This window comes from Rhinopithecus bieti, unplaced genomic scaffold (genome assembly GCF_001698545.2).
Source record: "Rhinopithecus bieti isolate Rb0 unplaced genomic scaffold, ASM169854v2 scaffold_3527, whole genome shotgun sequence".
Lineage (NCBI taxonomy): Eukaryota > Metazoa > Chordata > Mammalia > Primates > Cercopithecidae > Rhinopithecus > Rhinopithecus bieti.
The window spans coordinates 3,234,437-3,250,546 of record NW_016804488.1 but is presented as its reverse complement, the minus strand read 5'-3'; the positions used below and the strand labels follow the sequence as shown (position 1 = coordinate 3,250,546).

General features: G+C 46.6%; 1 protein-coding gene across 4 annotated transcripts in view; it reads left to right on the top strand.

The window, feature by feature from the left end:
• Window positions 1–2,484: 2,484 nt before the first annotated feature.
• GRB10 (growth factor receptor bound protein 10) overlaps window positions 2,485–16,110 on the top strand; it is a 171,266-nt gene continuing 157,640 nt past the window's right edge. For 2 of the 4 annotated variants that reach the window (XM_017868598.1, XM_017868599.1), the window contains exon 1: window positions 2,490–2,659. The gene's annotated coding sequence lies outside the window, so the exon portion shown is untranslated. Of the gene's footprint in view, window positions 2,660–14,332; window positions 14,431–16,110 lie in introns of all 4 variants that reach the window. The other 2 variants (XM_017868597.1, XM_017868596.1) reach the window with 2 other exon arrangements.

The window sequence follows — 16,110 nt, the reverse complement described above, 5'->3', positions numbered from 1 at the left end:
TAGACAGAAGGAAAACTTTATATTAGCTCAGGAATTTTTGGAAGATATCAAAGATACTAAACAGAAATCAAAAGGCCCTTTGTTTCTGGGATATTTTGAAAGTAAGTTAAGACATTATTTGTTTTTCCCCAGGTTAATATATTCTTTAAGATCTCAAGTTTAAGTCATATCTAACGGGAAACTGCTTAAGAAATCTCTCCTAACTGATAGGGAAATAGCTGAGTGAGCCCTTTAGACTCTGTAACTTCTGTCCAGTGGTCCGGGTCAGCGTGTGAAGCGTGCTGGTCTACTCTCGGGTGTTGGTGGTCTGGGTGTCGGTGCCAGGTGAGGCCACTGTAAACAGAGCCGAGAGGTTGTGTTTGCAGCAGGCTTTCCCCTGTGTGTTGATGGGCGAGCACTGAGGTTATTGAGGAGGTATTGTATCTTACTAACTCTTCAGTTTATCAGGTTCAGAGATCATGTTGTCTTTATTTTGTCAACTGTAAAGACTAACATCAACTTCCTAGAAAGTGGACAAAAATGGATGAAGTGGTGATGGGTTTGATAAGACAAGTATATTTCACTTTACCTCAATGATATATTTAATTTATCGTGTCCATGAGAAAAAGCAAACCTTTCAAGCACATGTCTTACGTTTGAAGCCACATGCCTGAAGATTCATTAGGACGTGGTCCTGGGCATTTGAATCAGAACTGAGGAAAAGATTAGGCTCTAGAGATGGGACACACATCAGGATATGAGAATTAGGGGTGATTCATATGCTGTTGTGATGGTGAGCCTAAGTCCATTTCCCAGTGTTCCCATTGCCATGTTACAGACCCTTATACCTGTTTGACCATGCACCCTTTTTTCTTATCTTGTAGTCATTAAGTTACTAGAACTTAGAAATATTCTAGTCGACACAGTTATCTTGATACTTTCCAAATTCTTTAAAAGGGTTAAAGCAGATACCCTTAATAAAATGCTTTTGCATAGGCAGGTGATGTTCAACTTTGATCAGTCTCATAATCGTGTATCACATATCTCCCCTTTTGGTCCTAAAAAGACCAGCATCCCCTGTAAACATTGGCAAGCTTCATAGCTTGCAGGTGGCTGGTGTGTTTCATACCTGAAAATGGGAGGATTATTTGGCATGTTGTAGTTAATGATGACTATACATTTGTTTAACATTTGCTATACGTTGAACCCTGTCCTAAGCCTTTACATGCATTAGCTCATTTAATCCTAATAAAAGCTCCGTGAGAGAGATACTATTTTCATACTGATTTTATAGCTGGGAACACTGAGCCCCAATGACTCAGTAATTTGCCCAGACATCAGCCGCTAAGGGGTGGCATCTGGAGATGAACCAAGACTCTCTGGAACCTGGATTCTTAGCAAGCATGTTCTACAGGACCTGCTTTAAAAAACAGCCATTTGATGACTATAGTTGCGCACTAGTCTTCTTATTTCTGGGCCCAGGACTTCTTGATGTTAGGTAAGAGGCAGGGACAGGTTTCATTTTCATCATTATTTAACAATTAGGAAAATATAGCTTCTGACTCCTTCATGGAGGGTTCCGTTGAGAGCAGCCATGTTGTAGGCAGGGGACCTCCTCCAGCACAACAGCGATAGGAGGCTCCTGGATGGCACCCTTGCTGCACACCAGTCACACTGCTAAGTCATTCTCTGTGTGTTTCATTTAAACGTGTTGAAATCCAGTGGCATTCCAATGCAGGGTATTAAAATCCTCAGTGAGGTGGGTTTCATCCCCATGCTCTGCAGTGGGACCAGAGCCTGGGAAGACCAGTGAGTTGCCCAGGTCACTACAAGGTCTCCTCTGGCAGGGGTTTGAATTGGTCTCCACCCTCTTCTCCACACCTGGAACACACCTGTGAACTGAGAGCTCCGTGCCTTGAGCTCTCAGTTCATAGGACTTGAATGATGAATCAAAGATCAGAGCCAGAATTGGAACCCCAGGTCTGCCTGCTCTGCACCCCTCTCGTGGAACACATGTGCGCCATGCAGAGTGCCCAGCAGGGTCTCTGCTGAGAACAGTAGCAGGCACTGTGGGCTGGGACCGGGTCTGACATGGAGGCAGGTCCCTGCTGGGTAGACTGAAGGGTTGTAGCCTGGGAGGACCCTGACCTGGGCCCGAAGTGAATTCTAGGGAACTTTGCCTTGCTACAGGGCAAAGGTCTGTGTGCTTTGTACCCTGCCTGCCTTGGAGGCAGCATGCTTTGGAGACATAGAGATGTGTGGGCAGTGAGCGGAGAGCCCAGGGCATCTTCCCTCTGTCCTCTGTCTCTGGGCATCACGTGGCAACTGGAAACCTACATCTTATGGAGTCACGTCCTTGTTTTGTTTTTCAGAACACTCTTTTAAATGATCTTCTTGGAAAAAAAATATTCTTTCATGTCTGTTTTAAAAGTTTTATTCCTGGGCTCAGAATATAAGTTCATTTGTATAAATTCTATGGAAGTTCAGTGATGGCCCCTTTGACTTTCCAGCTTTGGCGCTGACCACGATGCTGAGCAGGAAGCAGCAGCTGCAGGCCCAGTGACTGGTGGCTTGGTGACCAGCAGCCCAGTGACCGGCAGCCAGCTCCTCACCTGGGTCCTCTCAGTGAAGCCAGGGTGGCTGCCCCAGCAGACAGCGCTACGGAGCCAACTCCTGACAGGTAAGCCCTGTACGTGACACTAGTCACTAGCACCTTTCTTTGCAGGAGAGTTGCCTCTTCAGTATTGATTAAGGTGGTCAGTGAATGCGTGTCACCGTAGGTAGAGGCTTGATACTAGAACCTTTATTCCAGGGTTCCCAAAGGGAGTCTCCCATCTCTCCCTCTCCTCCTTGACTCGGCTCTGCCTGGGAACACCCGGCTGAGTCGGGTAGGGACGGGAGGGCCTGGGCCGCAGCAGAGCCAGGCTGTGCAGACTCTCCTTGCGGGCATGCCTCTGGGCCTCAGTGGTCTCCCTCTGCCCTTCCATGCGGTGGGGGTAACGCTGCCTGCCTCCCGGGTCACTCTGGGCGCCCCTCGTGAGCCTCAGGAGTTGGTAGCTGTTGTTCTGAAGGTGGGCTAGAACACAGTGTGGGAGGGTCTTGACCCGTGCCTTGTTGCTGATGTGTGTGTTAGTGTGCCCCTGCCTCAGTCAGCACTGAGATTGGGGACCCTGTAACTAACAGAGGCCCGGGGCAGTGTTGGCGCCCTTGCCTTCCCTTGGCATGTCAGCCTCAGGTGGCCCTTTCTGGGAATGGACCTTCTCTTTACCCTGGTTGGCCCTGTGTATGGCATTCTTACAGTGCCGTTGGCAGGTCCGAGATGGTAGCTGCAGATGCAGGCAGGAAGCTGAGGCCAGAACGGCTTCATCACACAGACCTGCCAGAGCCTTTGCCTGCAGAGGGGAGGATGCTGTTAGCTCGGGCTTCCCCGCAGTATCCCGCAGACTGGCTGGCTACACAGCAGAAACTTGTTTTCTTCCAGTTTTGGAGGCTGGAAGTCTGAGGTCAAGGTGACAGCTGAGTTGGTTCCTCCTGAGGCCTCTCTCCTGGGCTTGCAGATGGCTGTCTTCTCGTGGCGTCCTCACCTGCTCTTCCCTCTGGACCTGTCTGTGTCCTGTAAGGACACCAGTTGTATTGGATTAGGGCCCACCTTTGTGACCTGGTTTTAACTTAGTGACCTCTGTAAAGACTCTGTCTCCAAATACAGTCACATTCTGAAGTGCTGGGGGTTAGGGCTTAACACAGGAATGTTTGGGAACACAGTTCAGCCCAGGTCAAAGGCCTGAAGGGAGGCTGGGGGACCTGGGTCCTGCCGGTCACCTTCCCTCATATCCACACCCTTGGTAGGAAGTTTCTGGGCTGTCTTTTCCCAAATGTCTGCCTTGTGTTAGCTTTGTGTTAGATGCTGAATGACATTTTACACATCCCCTTCTAAATTCAAAAGGTGCGCATGTGGACATTTTCCTTCTTCTCGCCAGACAGCTCACACTGCCGTTGCTTTTTATCTGAGAGTCTGTGCCCCTGCATAGAGTGGGTCCTGGCGCCAGTGAGGAGGGGGAGCTGGAGCCTCCTGCAGCTCCCGCCCTGGTCATGCATGAACTGTGACCTCCCCCAACATCCACTGCCTTGCCGGGTGAGTGGGCTGTGCTGTTGGGATGGACTGTCTTTTGTAAAACAGGTCCTTTACCCTCCTCCTCACAGCGTAGGTAAGTGAAGGTAGCAGACCTCCCTATCTCAGAATGGATCAGAGAAAAAGCCACCTCTTTGTGACTGGTGGTAGCTCTACAGACCCTTCCATGCCTGAGACCCAGGGCAGGGCTCTAGGGCAGCTGGGGCCCTCGTCTTGCCTCTTGCTCATTGCAGATGATGTGCAGTGCCTGAACCATCAGGCAGATGTGTGAGCTGCAGGAAGGCGGCCCTGCGATGCTGCGTCAGGGAATGCTGTGCTCACAGGCAGGCGGTTGCCCTCCTTGGACCCTCCTGCCCCTTTGTGCATTGCCCAAGATCCTTCATTGGTGACGTAGATTTGTTCTGAGTGATGCTCAGATTCCTCGAGATTTGGGACAAGTTTTCTTTCTGGCAAGGCTTTACAGTGATGAAGAGACATATCTGAAAATGGCAAAAAGCCATCTCTCAGCAGCCCCAGCGCCCACTTCCTGGATCACCTGACAGCCTTGCGCTTCCTGCCTTTTCTTACTGGCCGTGTCATTCAAAGGGAACTCTCCTTCCCAGCCTCTCCATTCCAATTGCCTGATTAGGGACTGCTAGGCATAAACATGGCATTGAAACAAAACTTCGTTTCCCACTTAGTCTTTGTGTTTTTGGCTTGAAATCTGATGATCACTGGCAGCTTATGGAGCAGGTCCACCTGTGTGGTGGCTCCACTCGGTGGGGTGCCTCCTTCATCCTCCAGGAGGGAGACGCTGAGTCTGTGGCCATCTGTGGCCCCATTTGACAAGTTTGAGTCCCTCGAGGTGTCAGCAGGTATTGAATGAGGCATGGCCTTCCAGGGAGTGCTCTGGGAAGTAAGTAGTTTCCAACTAAGCCATGAAACCTTTCCTTGACTTGGGACTCTCAGATGGGCTCCCTCGTGTCCATCAAGTGAATGAGTGAACGTGTGCACCCATTTGGTACCTGACACTGTCCAAGTGCTGGGGCAACGTGGTCACAAGATGGCCCCAGCTCCTGTCTGCAAGGAATGTATTTCTGGTAGAAAGATATCCTATTAAGAACTCAGGTTTTGCTTGACCTAACAGTTGAAGCCCAATCCCCTGGGGTTCCAGAAAGATGCTACAAAACAAAATAATAGAGTCTGAGAAGAACTAGTTATTGTCAGAGTAGACTTCAGTTTGCACAGAGTCTAGATGAAGGCACCCAGGCCTGGATGTGATGGGGCCTGAGGTGGGAATCACAGACCCTGTAGTGACCTTGGCACTAGACTTGGGAGAATCAGCTGGGCCCTCAGGGCACCCCTCCCACCATTCTTAACTGCTCACTGCCTCTAAAAGCCAGCCCTGTTTGTTTTGGGGTCAAGGAGGGAGAGGCAGAAATATGCAAATGGTCCTAATGGTCTCAGTGTCTATTCATTAGCTCTTGGGCCCAAAGAGACCTCCGAGTGTTTCCCTCATTCCTGTGATTCCTGGGGGACCATAGCTTAGCTTTCCTCTGTCCCCATTTTTGATTACTTGTCTTGTTCTCATGGGAGAAGTTTTAAGGGTTTCCTGGGGTTCAAAGCATCACATCCCCAAACTCAGTGTGCATGCAGCAGCTTCTGCCTTGCAGGGCTCGGCCTCAAGGAAAGAGCTCTGCCTCCTGCTCACGGCCCTTGGAGACTGGCCCAGCTGTGATGGTACAGCTCTTGCTGGGCTCTTACTCACACAGGAGGGCAACTCTCATGGCCCTGCTTACCCTTGGGATGCAGTCAGGGGAGGGCTCATTATCATGACACCAATCTACCTTAGCGACATAGAGCTTGGCTAAGGGTAGAGACCATTTCTCTGCCCAGATGCTCCGATGCATGGTTCTTTCCCATTTATAGGAGAGTTTGAACTAAAAAACTTTCACAAACTAACCAAGAATGGTATGCCTTTCGCCTTTCTCTTTCCAAGGGCAGGAAACTTCTACAGTTGTGCCACACAACCGTTTTGCTCCTCAAGGTCCCATAGCTTTCCCGAAGGAAAGTCCTTTCAGAAACTCTTACGTACCTTGATGTTGCCTCAGCCTTCCTTTTTTGACATCCTCTCAACTTTTGGCTTCTGTAACTTGAGCCTCCCTGGTTCTATTTATCCTTTTCTATTTTTGTAGCCCCTTATTTTTCCCCCCCAATAACTTGGCTTCACTGTCCTCCGCATAGAAGAGCCCTCTCGCATTCTTCTGTGGAGTTCTTATTGTCTTGTTTCTGCCTCACTTGGGGCACTTAACCTGCACACCCTGACTCTGTGGTGTATGAACTTCTCCTCACTGGATTGCGCCGGGAAGCTTGGGTCAGGTGTCATTCATGCCCCTTGGCATCCTTGATCAACCAGTGAGATATCTCAACAGTTTATTTAAGGAAAGTGTCTTTAAACAGTAACACATAAAACGAGGTTACGTATTGATTGGTTGTTGAAAATGTGATCAGCTCATAGAAACCTAACTCTGTATTTCCCCTAGGGCCAAAGACTCACCATTCAGTAATTCAGTGTTTGAGGTGACTTTAAAGCCCTTAACTGTACCACAAATAAGGAGAATCACACCACTTGTTCTTGGTCACACCAAATTCCTGGTCACACCAAATTCCTTGATATCCTCCTGCCCCCAAATTGTTTTCATTCTTTTTTTTTAACCAGCTCAATTTAGATATAATACATTGAGCAGAATAAACTGCACATATTTAAAATGTGCAAATGGATGCATTTTGACATATGTGAAACCATCATCAAGTAACCAAGGTAATGAAAATATTCATCACTTCCCACACTTCCCGGTGCCCCTTTGCAGTTCTTTCCCACCCTTTCACTGATCTGTTTTCTCTCAGTATAGATTGCTTGCATTTCCTAGAGTGTTGCATAAAGGAATCAATTTATTTTATCTGGCCTCTGGCTATTTATTTTGAGATTCATCTATCAATAGTTCACTCCTTTTTAATGCTGAGTAGTGTTCCATTGTATAGATGCATCCCAGTTGGCTCATTCATCCACTTCTTGATGGACATTTGGCTTGTTTCCAGGGTTTTGCTGTTTCAGACACAGCTTCTGTAGATTGCTTTCTCTCTGTATCTGAACCTCTTTCTAGGCTTCTAGGAAAGCGGTGTCCTTCCTTTTTTCTTTCTTTCTGGATTGGATTTCTTCCTGCTGAGGTCCTGGGCATCTGGTTTGGACATGGCTGTGGGTCTACCTGGAGTCTGAGCTCTGGCCTGATACAGAGGGTTAGGAGTGGTGAGGAGGGCAGTGTCCAAGGCAAGCCAAGGCCGGGGCGTGGCGCCTGTCTCGTAGGTCAGCGAGCTCTCGGTCCCCACTGCCTTCATTAATTCTTGACGAGTCTGATTTGCAGGCTTGGGGGCCAAGCAAGCCACTGTGGACCCTCAGAGTGTACCCTTATTTGTTGACTCCATTCTCGTCATAGGTGGGTAGAGATGATTCCTGGGAGAGCTGTCCTCAGACAGCCCAGGCTGTGATTTGGAAGGGCCCATCCATCCTTCTGACCAGTGGTGAGTTATTTTGGGACCCAGGAGATGAGTGCAGGCTTGATGCTGAGACCTAGGGTAATTTGTTGCCCAGAGTGTCTGCTATCTTTGCTCTCCTTCTAAAGTGGCTGGCATAATTAGATTGGGGACTTGCGTATCTTTTGTGATGTACAAACTTGTCTCTTCTGGTATCGACAACAGGCTGTTTGACTTCACAGATGGGGGTGGGCGTGGGAAACCTAGGCGTGATACTCATCTATATGGTTCTCTCTGCGGTTGGTTATTAGAATTGTGGGACTGCGTTCCCTAGCACTTCTACTTGTCTTGCCCTAAGAGAGACTCTTGGCAGGCTCATCATGTGCTGTGATCGTTGGAGCTTCTATTGAACAGGATTGCCCTGAAATGGAGGGAGAATGGCAGCCGTTGGATATCTCTTCCGTGTGCGCACCTGCTTAGGTGGAAGACAAGAAACGGTGCAGGAAAGCCCCTTTCATTTTATTTATTTTGGTCTTTGTCCAGCATTTGAAGTTAACTCAACTTTTCAGAAAGGTTTTATATATGAGTGGTGAGAGCAGAGTCGACCAAGATGTTGCTTATGGTCATCCTTGAAATTTATGATTAAAAAAAGAAGGTAAAATTTACAAAGAACTTGCTGCCTTGGCAGCTCCCAAGAGAATTCAGTTCCTGAGGTTGAGAGGGAGCTGGTTTTAGGGTGTTTTCCCACGGAGAGCTGCCGGAGGGCTTCTCTGTGCTTCTGTAGACAATCTGCAGGCCAGACATTCCAACTGTCTTCATGAAATAGGTTCTCCTTTTTTCTTTGCCCCCACCCGGGAGAGTGGGGCCAGCCTGGCAGCAGTCTCACCAAGGGAGTAGCAGGATCAACAGGCTGTTACAGTCTGTCCTAAGTTGAAAAGAAGATTAATTTTTTTTAAGTTACAGTTTCAATTAAAGGAAGATGGAGGAATGTAATAACATGCGATGAGATTTATGATAAGAAGTACAAACTCTGCTTGAATACCTACATTTAAAGCATTTCATGCTTTCAGAGGTAATAGAGCTGTGGGCCTGAAGACGGGATGGAGGAGAGAAGAGGGTAACATTTCAAAGGTGCCCTCTCTTTGTACTGTTAATGGTTATTTTGATGGATTACTTCATAGACCAACGAGCTGATGACTAGGGGTCCAGAGTGGGCATGATTGATGTAGATGATTGCATTAGATGATGATTACCTAGTTATTGCAGTGTTTAGAACCAATGGAAGAAAAATGCTTTGAAAGTGACAAATTCTGCAAATTATACAAAGTTTCTAAGAAAAACTCCTGGAGATGATTTACAGAAGCTCTGGTGATATAGGATGAGTGTAGCCAGAGTAGAAAAAAACCAGTAGAAAAAAAATCTGTTTTTATCAAAGCAAAATTATTTAAAATTCTATTTCATAATTATACATTAAAGAATTTTATAACAATCTAAATTTTGGCCAGGCATGGTGACTCATGCCTGTAATCCCAGCACTTTGGGAGGCCGAGGTGGGTGGATCACCTGAGGTCAGGTGTTTGAGATCAGCCTGGCCAACATGATGAAACCCTGTTTCTACTAAAAATTCAAAAATTAGCTGGGCATGGTGGTGAGTGCCTATAATCCCAGCTACTCTGGAGGCTGAGGCAGGAGAATCGCTTGAACCTGGGAGGTGGAGGTTGCAGTTAGCCAAGATCGCACCACTGCTCTCCAGCCTGGATGACAGAGTGAAAACTCCATCTCAAAAAAAAAAAAAAAAAAAAAATCAACATTTTATATAAAATTGACTAACGTGTTTGTAAACATCTAGACCATTTGAGTTTGACAAATTTTGGCATCCTGTAGATTGTAGAGTCTAGACCCATTCCACCCTTTTATAGGTGAGAGAACAAGAGTTTTTATTTAATATGTCTGTTAACGTAGCACTTCTTTGTAAAGTAGAGGTTCTGATTTCTTATGGTCTTTTGGGAACAAATGTCCTGGTAGCTTTTCCCTGTTTTGAGGATTAGAGGAGTTACATTTTGCACATGTGGGTATCACTCTCTCTATGAAACTTGATTGTTTTACTTCAGAGTCTTTGTGGTCAAGATGGATATCATTGGCCTTTACCCCAACTGGTCTCTATTCCCGGGGCACTATGGGGTCCAAAGGCCTCAGTCCCCACCACAGCAGCTAAACACTGGGGATGCTTACATTCCTGAGCCCCAGGCTCCTCCTCAGCGACACTGTTAGGAAGAATGAGAAGGAAAATGGAAGTCAGTGCTTAGCTGAGAACGTGGCCCGTCATAAATGTTACACAAAGCCTTGTTTTTACCCCCGACCCCATCCTTGGTACCCTGATTTTCTCTGCGTTCTCCCAGCCTGTTCTGTGTGCCTTCGCCTCTGGTTTTGTTATGCTGTTTCTCCTACCTCCTTTCTCCACTCCTAATTTCCACCACTGTCCCGAGCTCAACTCTCGCATCTGCCGTGATGCCCTCCCTGGCTGTTGTGCCCACTCGTGTCCATCTGCGTGGTACTTGACCTGCAGCAGGCAGGGTGCAGGCAGGTGTGCACTATCTGATGTCCACCTCTAACACCAGCACATGGCTGCTCCGTCATGGGCCATGGGGCCTCCTCCAGGGTGCTAGGCAGAGAGGAGGAAAACCAGTACCTAGGGCTCTCTTAATTAATCCGAATCCACAGGACCCCGTTAAAGATGGGGGAGGGGTGAGTGATTACATTCAGTTGTTAGAGCAGATCTACTCCCTCCCCATCCTGAAATAACAGTGTCACCAGCATCAGCAGGCGGGGATGAGAACAATCCTGCCCTCTGGAATTTTCCACCTGCATGCATGCGTCCTGCCTTCTAGAATTTACCACCTCCACGCATGTGTCCTGCCTTCTGTGGTTTCCTACCTGTATCCATGCTTCCTGCCTTCTGGAATCCCACCTGTGCATGCGTCCTGCCTTCTAGAATTTCCCACCTGCGCACATGCATCCTGCCCATTCATCATCTCCCACACCTTTCCCATCTCAGTGCCTGGAGATGCCCTCCTTCTACTTGCCCAGGCCAGAGGTCTCCACTCCACTTTTCTTCCATGCCTCCCACCTGCTAGATTCAGAATGCACCGCTTCTCCCATGAGTATCCACCAAGGTCTAGGTGCAGAATTCTGCTAACTGGTTTCTCAGCTTCTCTCCTCCCAGGCAGCCTATTTTCAGCAGAGAAGCTGGGGTCCCATGGAGCTGCCCTGCTGCATGCTTGCATGCCATTTCTCAGCATTGGAGCAGAGCCCTCACAGTGAGTGTGGTGCGTGCCTGCCCAGTCAGCTCTGGGGGTGAAATGGAGAAGGAGGGTGGAGGGAGAAAAATCCCAAAGGGTTGGAGAGAGGGTAAAATCATCTTTGAAAATGCTTTACCCCACTTTTCCTCTTGAGAGCTGCCTTGCTAGATTAAAGGCTCAAAGAAGCACTGGAAGAAAGGAAGACGTTTGACTTCATAGAAAACCTGAACTTGTTTGACTGTAAGGGCCTTCTGGTTTATGGATTTGGAGGGAACGGTGGGGACAGGCTGTGCTTTGTGGGTTTCCTCCTCAAAAGCAGGGATCCCAGCCCCAGGCCAAGTTCAACTATTGTGTCTGGGCTCGTGGCTCAGGGATGAGTCGCGTGTCTCTCCTTAGCCTGGCTTCCTCATTGTAGTACCCACCAACAGCGACCATGAGGGTGAGAGTGAGAAGAGACCATGAGGGAAAGTCTTAATGCTTCAAATAAGTTTCGAGAGAATTTCGCTGCAGAAAGTGGGGCTTTGGAGAGACTGCTGATTCAAGGGGTGGGAGGCAGTGGGTTTCAAACATGCTTTGTCAACACTTGCAGAGGGATGCAGAGAGAGAAAGGGCTAGAGCTAGAGGAGGACATGGTTAAGAGAAACGTCCCTTTGCTCCCTCCCTTCCTTCCCTCCTGAAGTGGAAATGCACAGAAATGTTCATGGGCCCAAGGGAGGGAGGACATGGGCAGGAAGAGGTCATGAATGGAAGCGAGAGCACAAAATGGCTCACGCAGGGACAGGCCAGGGGAGCCTTGGGGACTGGAGGCCCGGAGGGCAGAGACTGGGTGGTGTGCAGGCCCTGAAGTGATATGGGTGTTCTGCAGGAAGGGGTTTGGGGATGCTGCACTGGAAAGGGTGGGGGCAGGAGGTTTAGGGCAGTAGACAGAAAGCCTCTTTTGTGGAGAAAGTGAGTAGCTGAGGGTGAATGAAGATTTGCAGCACAGCAGGGAGGGTCTGCAGGTAGTGTTTTTGGTGATTGCCATTATCTTCTTTGGTGCTGCTGAGAAAAGGCCCTCACAGGAGTCCACACAGTTCCTAGGTCTGGCAGTGTCACCAGAGGGTGCCCACTCCACCCTTGTTTCATTAGAGTCCCAGTCTTAGGTATAACAGAAAATAAATCGCCCCTCGGTTTACAGGGTTCCGTTCTGAAAGACCCATCATAAGACACAAATGTCGTAAGTTGAAAATGCATTCAGCGCTGGCAACACAGTAGATGGTGCCTGATTTAATGATGGTTTGACTCTTTTAATTTTAATTTTTATTTTTTGATCGAATAATGGTTTGTGTTTTTGGCTTTTTGATGGTGCAGAATCGACAAGCCTTCAGTAGAAACTATAACCCAGTGGTAAGTTGTAAGGAGATTCTCAACTAAAAATGGAGTTACATCCTCATCAACCCATCGTAAAGATGAAAAATCCTGGGTTGAACCATTGTCAAGTTGGGAACCATCTGTACAGCTTATCTCTTCCTTGGAAGAAACCAGGCTCCCTCTGGAACTTGTATGGTTTCACACTGCCACGTTCCACTCTCAGCGGCACCCAGGACAGCATCCTTAGAGCTCAGATACTGGACTCTGGGCCCTGATTGGGAAGAGAGCGAATCACAGGCCTTGTTCAAGATTTGCCAAAAGAATGAGGTTAAGATCTGATGCCACTATCTTCAGTATTTCCTGATTTAGCCAGAGAGCTTACCTTAGCGTCTGGAAAGTGTGATTAACTACTTTAGCGTCTAGAAAGTGTGATTAATTTTTTGAGGCCTTTAAAAAGTTTTCTTTAGGTGAAAAGACGTCTTCTATGAGTTATTTGGGTTTTATTATAGGGAAAAGTAGTTTACCATCTAGTGTTGATTGGAATGACTTTGGAGCGCATTTAGTTTATAAAGTGTTTAAATCCAAGGGCTGTTTTATAGAGCATCTTTTATTTTTCGGATAAAGTTCTAGCCGTTTTCCCAACAGTTGTGAAATTCAGTATTTTTAGGTAGCAAAGACACATCTGAGTGGTTTTGCTTTGCCTTCCTATTGGCTTTTTATCTATTCCCAAAGGAAGACGGTGCTTCCGGACCAGTGGGGGGTGTAGTTGGTAATGTGTTGCCATGGTAATCGTTCCCCTCTTTGTCTTAATTGATTTGGTCTCTTAATTTTTGTTTCTCTTTTTATAGTTTAAATGTACAAAGATCTATTCCTTGGAAGACAGCCAAAGGTATTCAGTAATTTGTAAGAATTTGTAAAATTCAAGTATCAAGGATTCCAAAGGTAGAAACAGATCTTTAATAAATTAGAAAAATATTAATATATCAGAGAAAAATAAGTTCTTTTAAAAGGAACTCAATTTTAAATCTACATTTAGGTAATATGCATTGCAAATTTAAAATTACAGTTGACCCTTGAGCAACATGGATTTGAACTTTGTGAGTCTATTTATATGTGGAGTTTTTTTCAGTAATTACTAGAAAATTTTTTGGAGATTTGCAACCGTTTGAAAAATCTTACAGCATAGCCTAGAAATACCAAAAAAAATTAAGAAAAGGCTATGTCATGAATGCATAAAATATATGTAGAAGACTCGGCTGTTACTGTAAAATATATACAAATCCGTTATAAAAAAGTTAAAGTTTGTCAAAACTTACACAAACAGACCATACATGGAGCCATTTGTTGACAGAAATGTAAAAAAAATCATGAAGGTGCAGTATGAAATCATCACTGCATAGAATTAACTGTAGTACATGCTGCACTTAATTTCATAGTCATGAAATAATTACTGTGCTACTGTGATAATTCCACTGTTGCTGTGAGCTCAAATGTTGCAAGTATACACTTAAAATGCCATGTGATGCTAATCATCTCCATGTGAGAAGCTCCCCCCCAGTAAATTACTCATTGCTTTAAAAAGTGACCTCTCGTCGGCCTTGTGTATTTTTCATGTTTAATGCAATACCGTAACCTTTGAATAAAACAGGGGACCCATACTAGTGAAGCTGGAAGTGCTCCCAAAGAGCTTACTTTATTCTAAGAATACAGTATATAATACATATATGACATACAAAATGTGTGTTAGTGACTTCATGTTATTGATAAAGCTTCTGGTCAGCAGTAGGTCATTAATAGGTAAGTTTTTGGGGAGTAAAATCGTATACATGAACTTTTAACTGCATGGGGTGTTGGTGCTCCAACTCTTACCTTGTTCAGTGCTCAGCTGTGTAATGTTTATTCTTCTCTCCCCATCCTTCTCCACAGCAATTTTCTCGGGGTGCATAAAGATAGGATGCTTTGATCTCTGTAGCACCTGATACTGCTCCCTCCCTGCTGTCCTTTTCTTTCACTCCAGCCTGCTGGCCTGTGATGGTTCCATGTGGTTTCTTTTCTTTTCCATGAGGTCCTGTGGTCGTGGTGTTGCAGCGCCTGCGTCCTAATCTGTACGATTGAGGCGGTACTCTGACCTGCTCCACAGTGTGTCTAGACTTCTTTGCGCACGTGAGTTCCTCTTCTCTGCGTACGCCTACCACAGAGCAGGGGTATCCACTCTCAGTGAATGCGGCTTGAGAAGGCTGCATGTGGGGGTGGCCTTCATCATCCCTCCTCTTTTCAGGGCTAAAAGACTGGTGTTTTCCTCTGGTGAGGCTTTTAGGGTGGAGGGATTCAAGGACCTTCTGCCTGTGGATAGCCTAGGCTCTTTTCTGTGGTTACCCTTGCTCAGGTTTTCTCTTGACTTTCTGGGTCTCAAATCAGTTGGATCACTGCATTAACAGTCCTGCCCTGGGCCTTCGTGTCTGTGTGTGGACCACAGCACGGCAAAAGGGAAGACCTTCTCTCAGATACCAGTGCTAGTGGTGAGGGTGCCTAGAAGTGAAAATTCGTTTCTGGTGTCGGCCTCTCCTGGTTCTCCTGAGTAGGATCTCGCTGTTGGGGTTCTGTGCTGTCCTTCAGGACTCGGACTCTGGATTTGCAGAGAGCAGATCTCAATATTAACTATGCAGCTGTGCAGCAGGAGTGACTGCTGGCCAAGTTACCTGGATTCTTTCTCATCGGTTGAGTGGGGATGGTGCTGGTGTCTCTGCACAGGTTTGTTGAGGGGACCTGATGCTTCCCACAAATGACAGTAGGGATGTGGCCACCGTAAAGTGGCACTGTGCTTAGCAGAGCTGCATGCTCTGACCCACACTTACTTTTCAAAGCCATTGAAACAGATTGAAGATCATGTATTGTTTTAAAAAATCTACTCTTTTCTGTCAGGAGGTTGACCAGACTACTGAAGTGGAAGGAACTGTAGATGCTTGAATAGAATATGCCACACAAGTCTTTTTCAAACTGCTGAGAATAAAAAATCAAAGGTCATCCTCATACCTATGTTCACATATAGACCCTTATACCTAATAATGTGCAGTTGGAAGCAATGAGGTCACACTTTGCTTCAGATAATTAAAATAGCTCTTGAATCTGTGCCTTCTCCCCCTTCTGCCATCAATGCATTGTGGAAGAAAAGCGGAAATTGGTGTTCTAAAAGGCATTCTTCGTATTTGCATAGACCAAAACCCAAGAGTGTTTTTTTTTTTTTTTAAGACAGGAAGGAGAACAGGCACAGCTTTTAGTTAGGGATCTAGTACTTAGGATTCAGTTAGGGCATTTTGAGGAACCAAGTATAGTTTTTACTTCAAGCAGCGTAGTAGCAGCAGGTTCCCCTTCCCAGCCCCAGGAAGTGGGATATGATTCTTCAAAGCGTTACTCAATTTTTTCCCCAATATTTTCCCCCTGCAAACATCATAGAAATGAACAGTAATTTAAAGAAAAGAGATGAGTCGTGGTGCTCATCTTTGGAAACACCTGAGGAGCTTATAACAGTATTGCCCTCCACCCCTCCCCATCCTGAGATTCATTTTCCTTGGTCTGGGATGCAGCCTGGGCATGCGGAGTCTTCCCCTCTCCCCCTAGTGATGTAATGTGCAGTCCAATAGTTGGGACTAGGTCAGCAGTAGAATCACCCAAGGGCTTGCGGAAACACATGTTATGGGACCCCACCCCCTCCACTGAGTTTCTGGTTTAGTAGGTCAGGGTCTGGGGTCCAGAATTTGTATGTTAACAAGCCCCCGGGTGATGCCCATGCTGTATGTCCAGGGACCATCATTTGGGAATCATTTGAAAACCCTAGGACTGGTG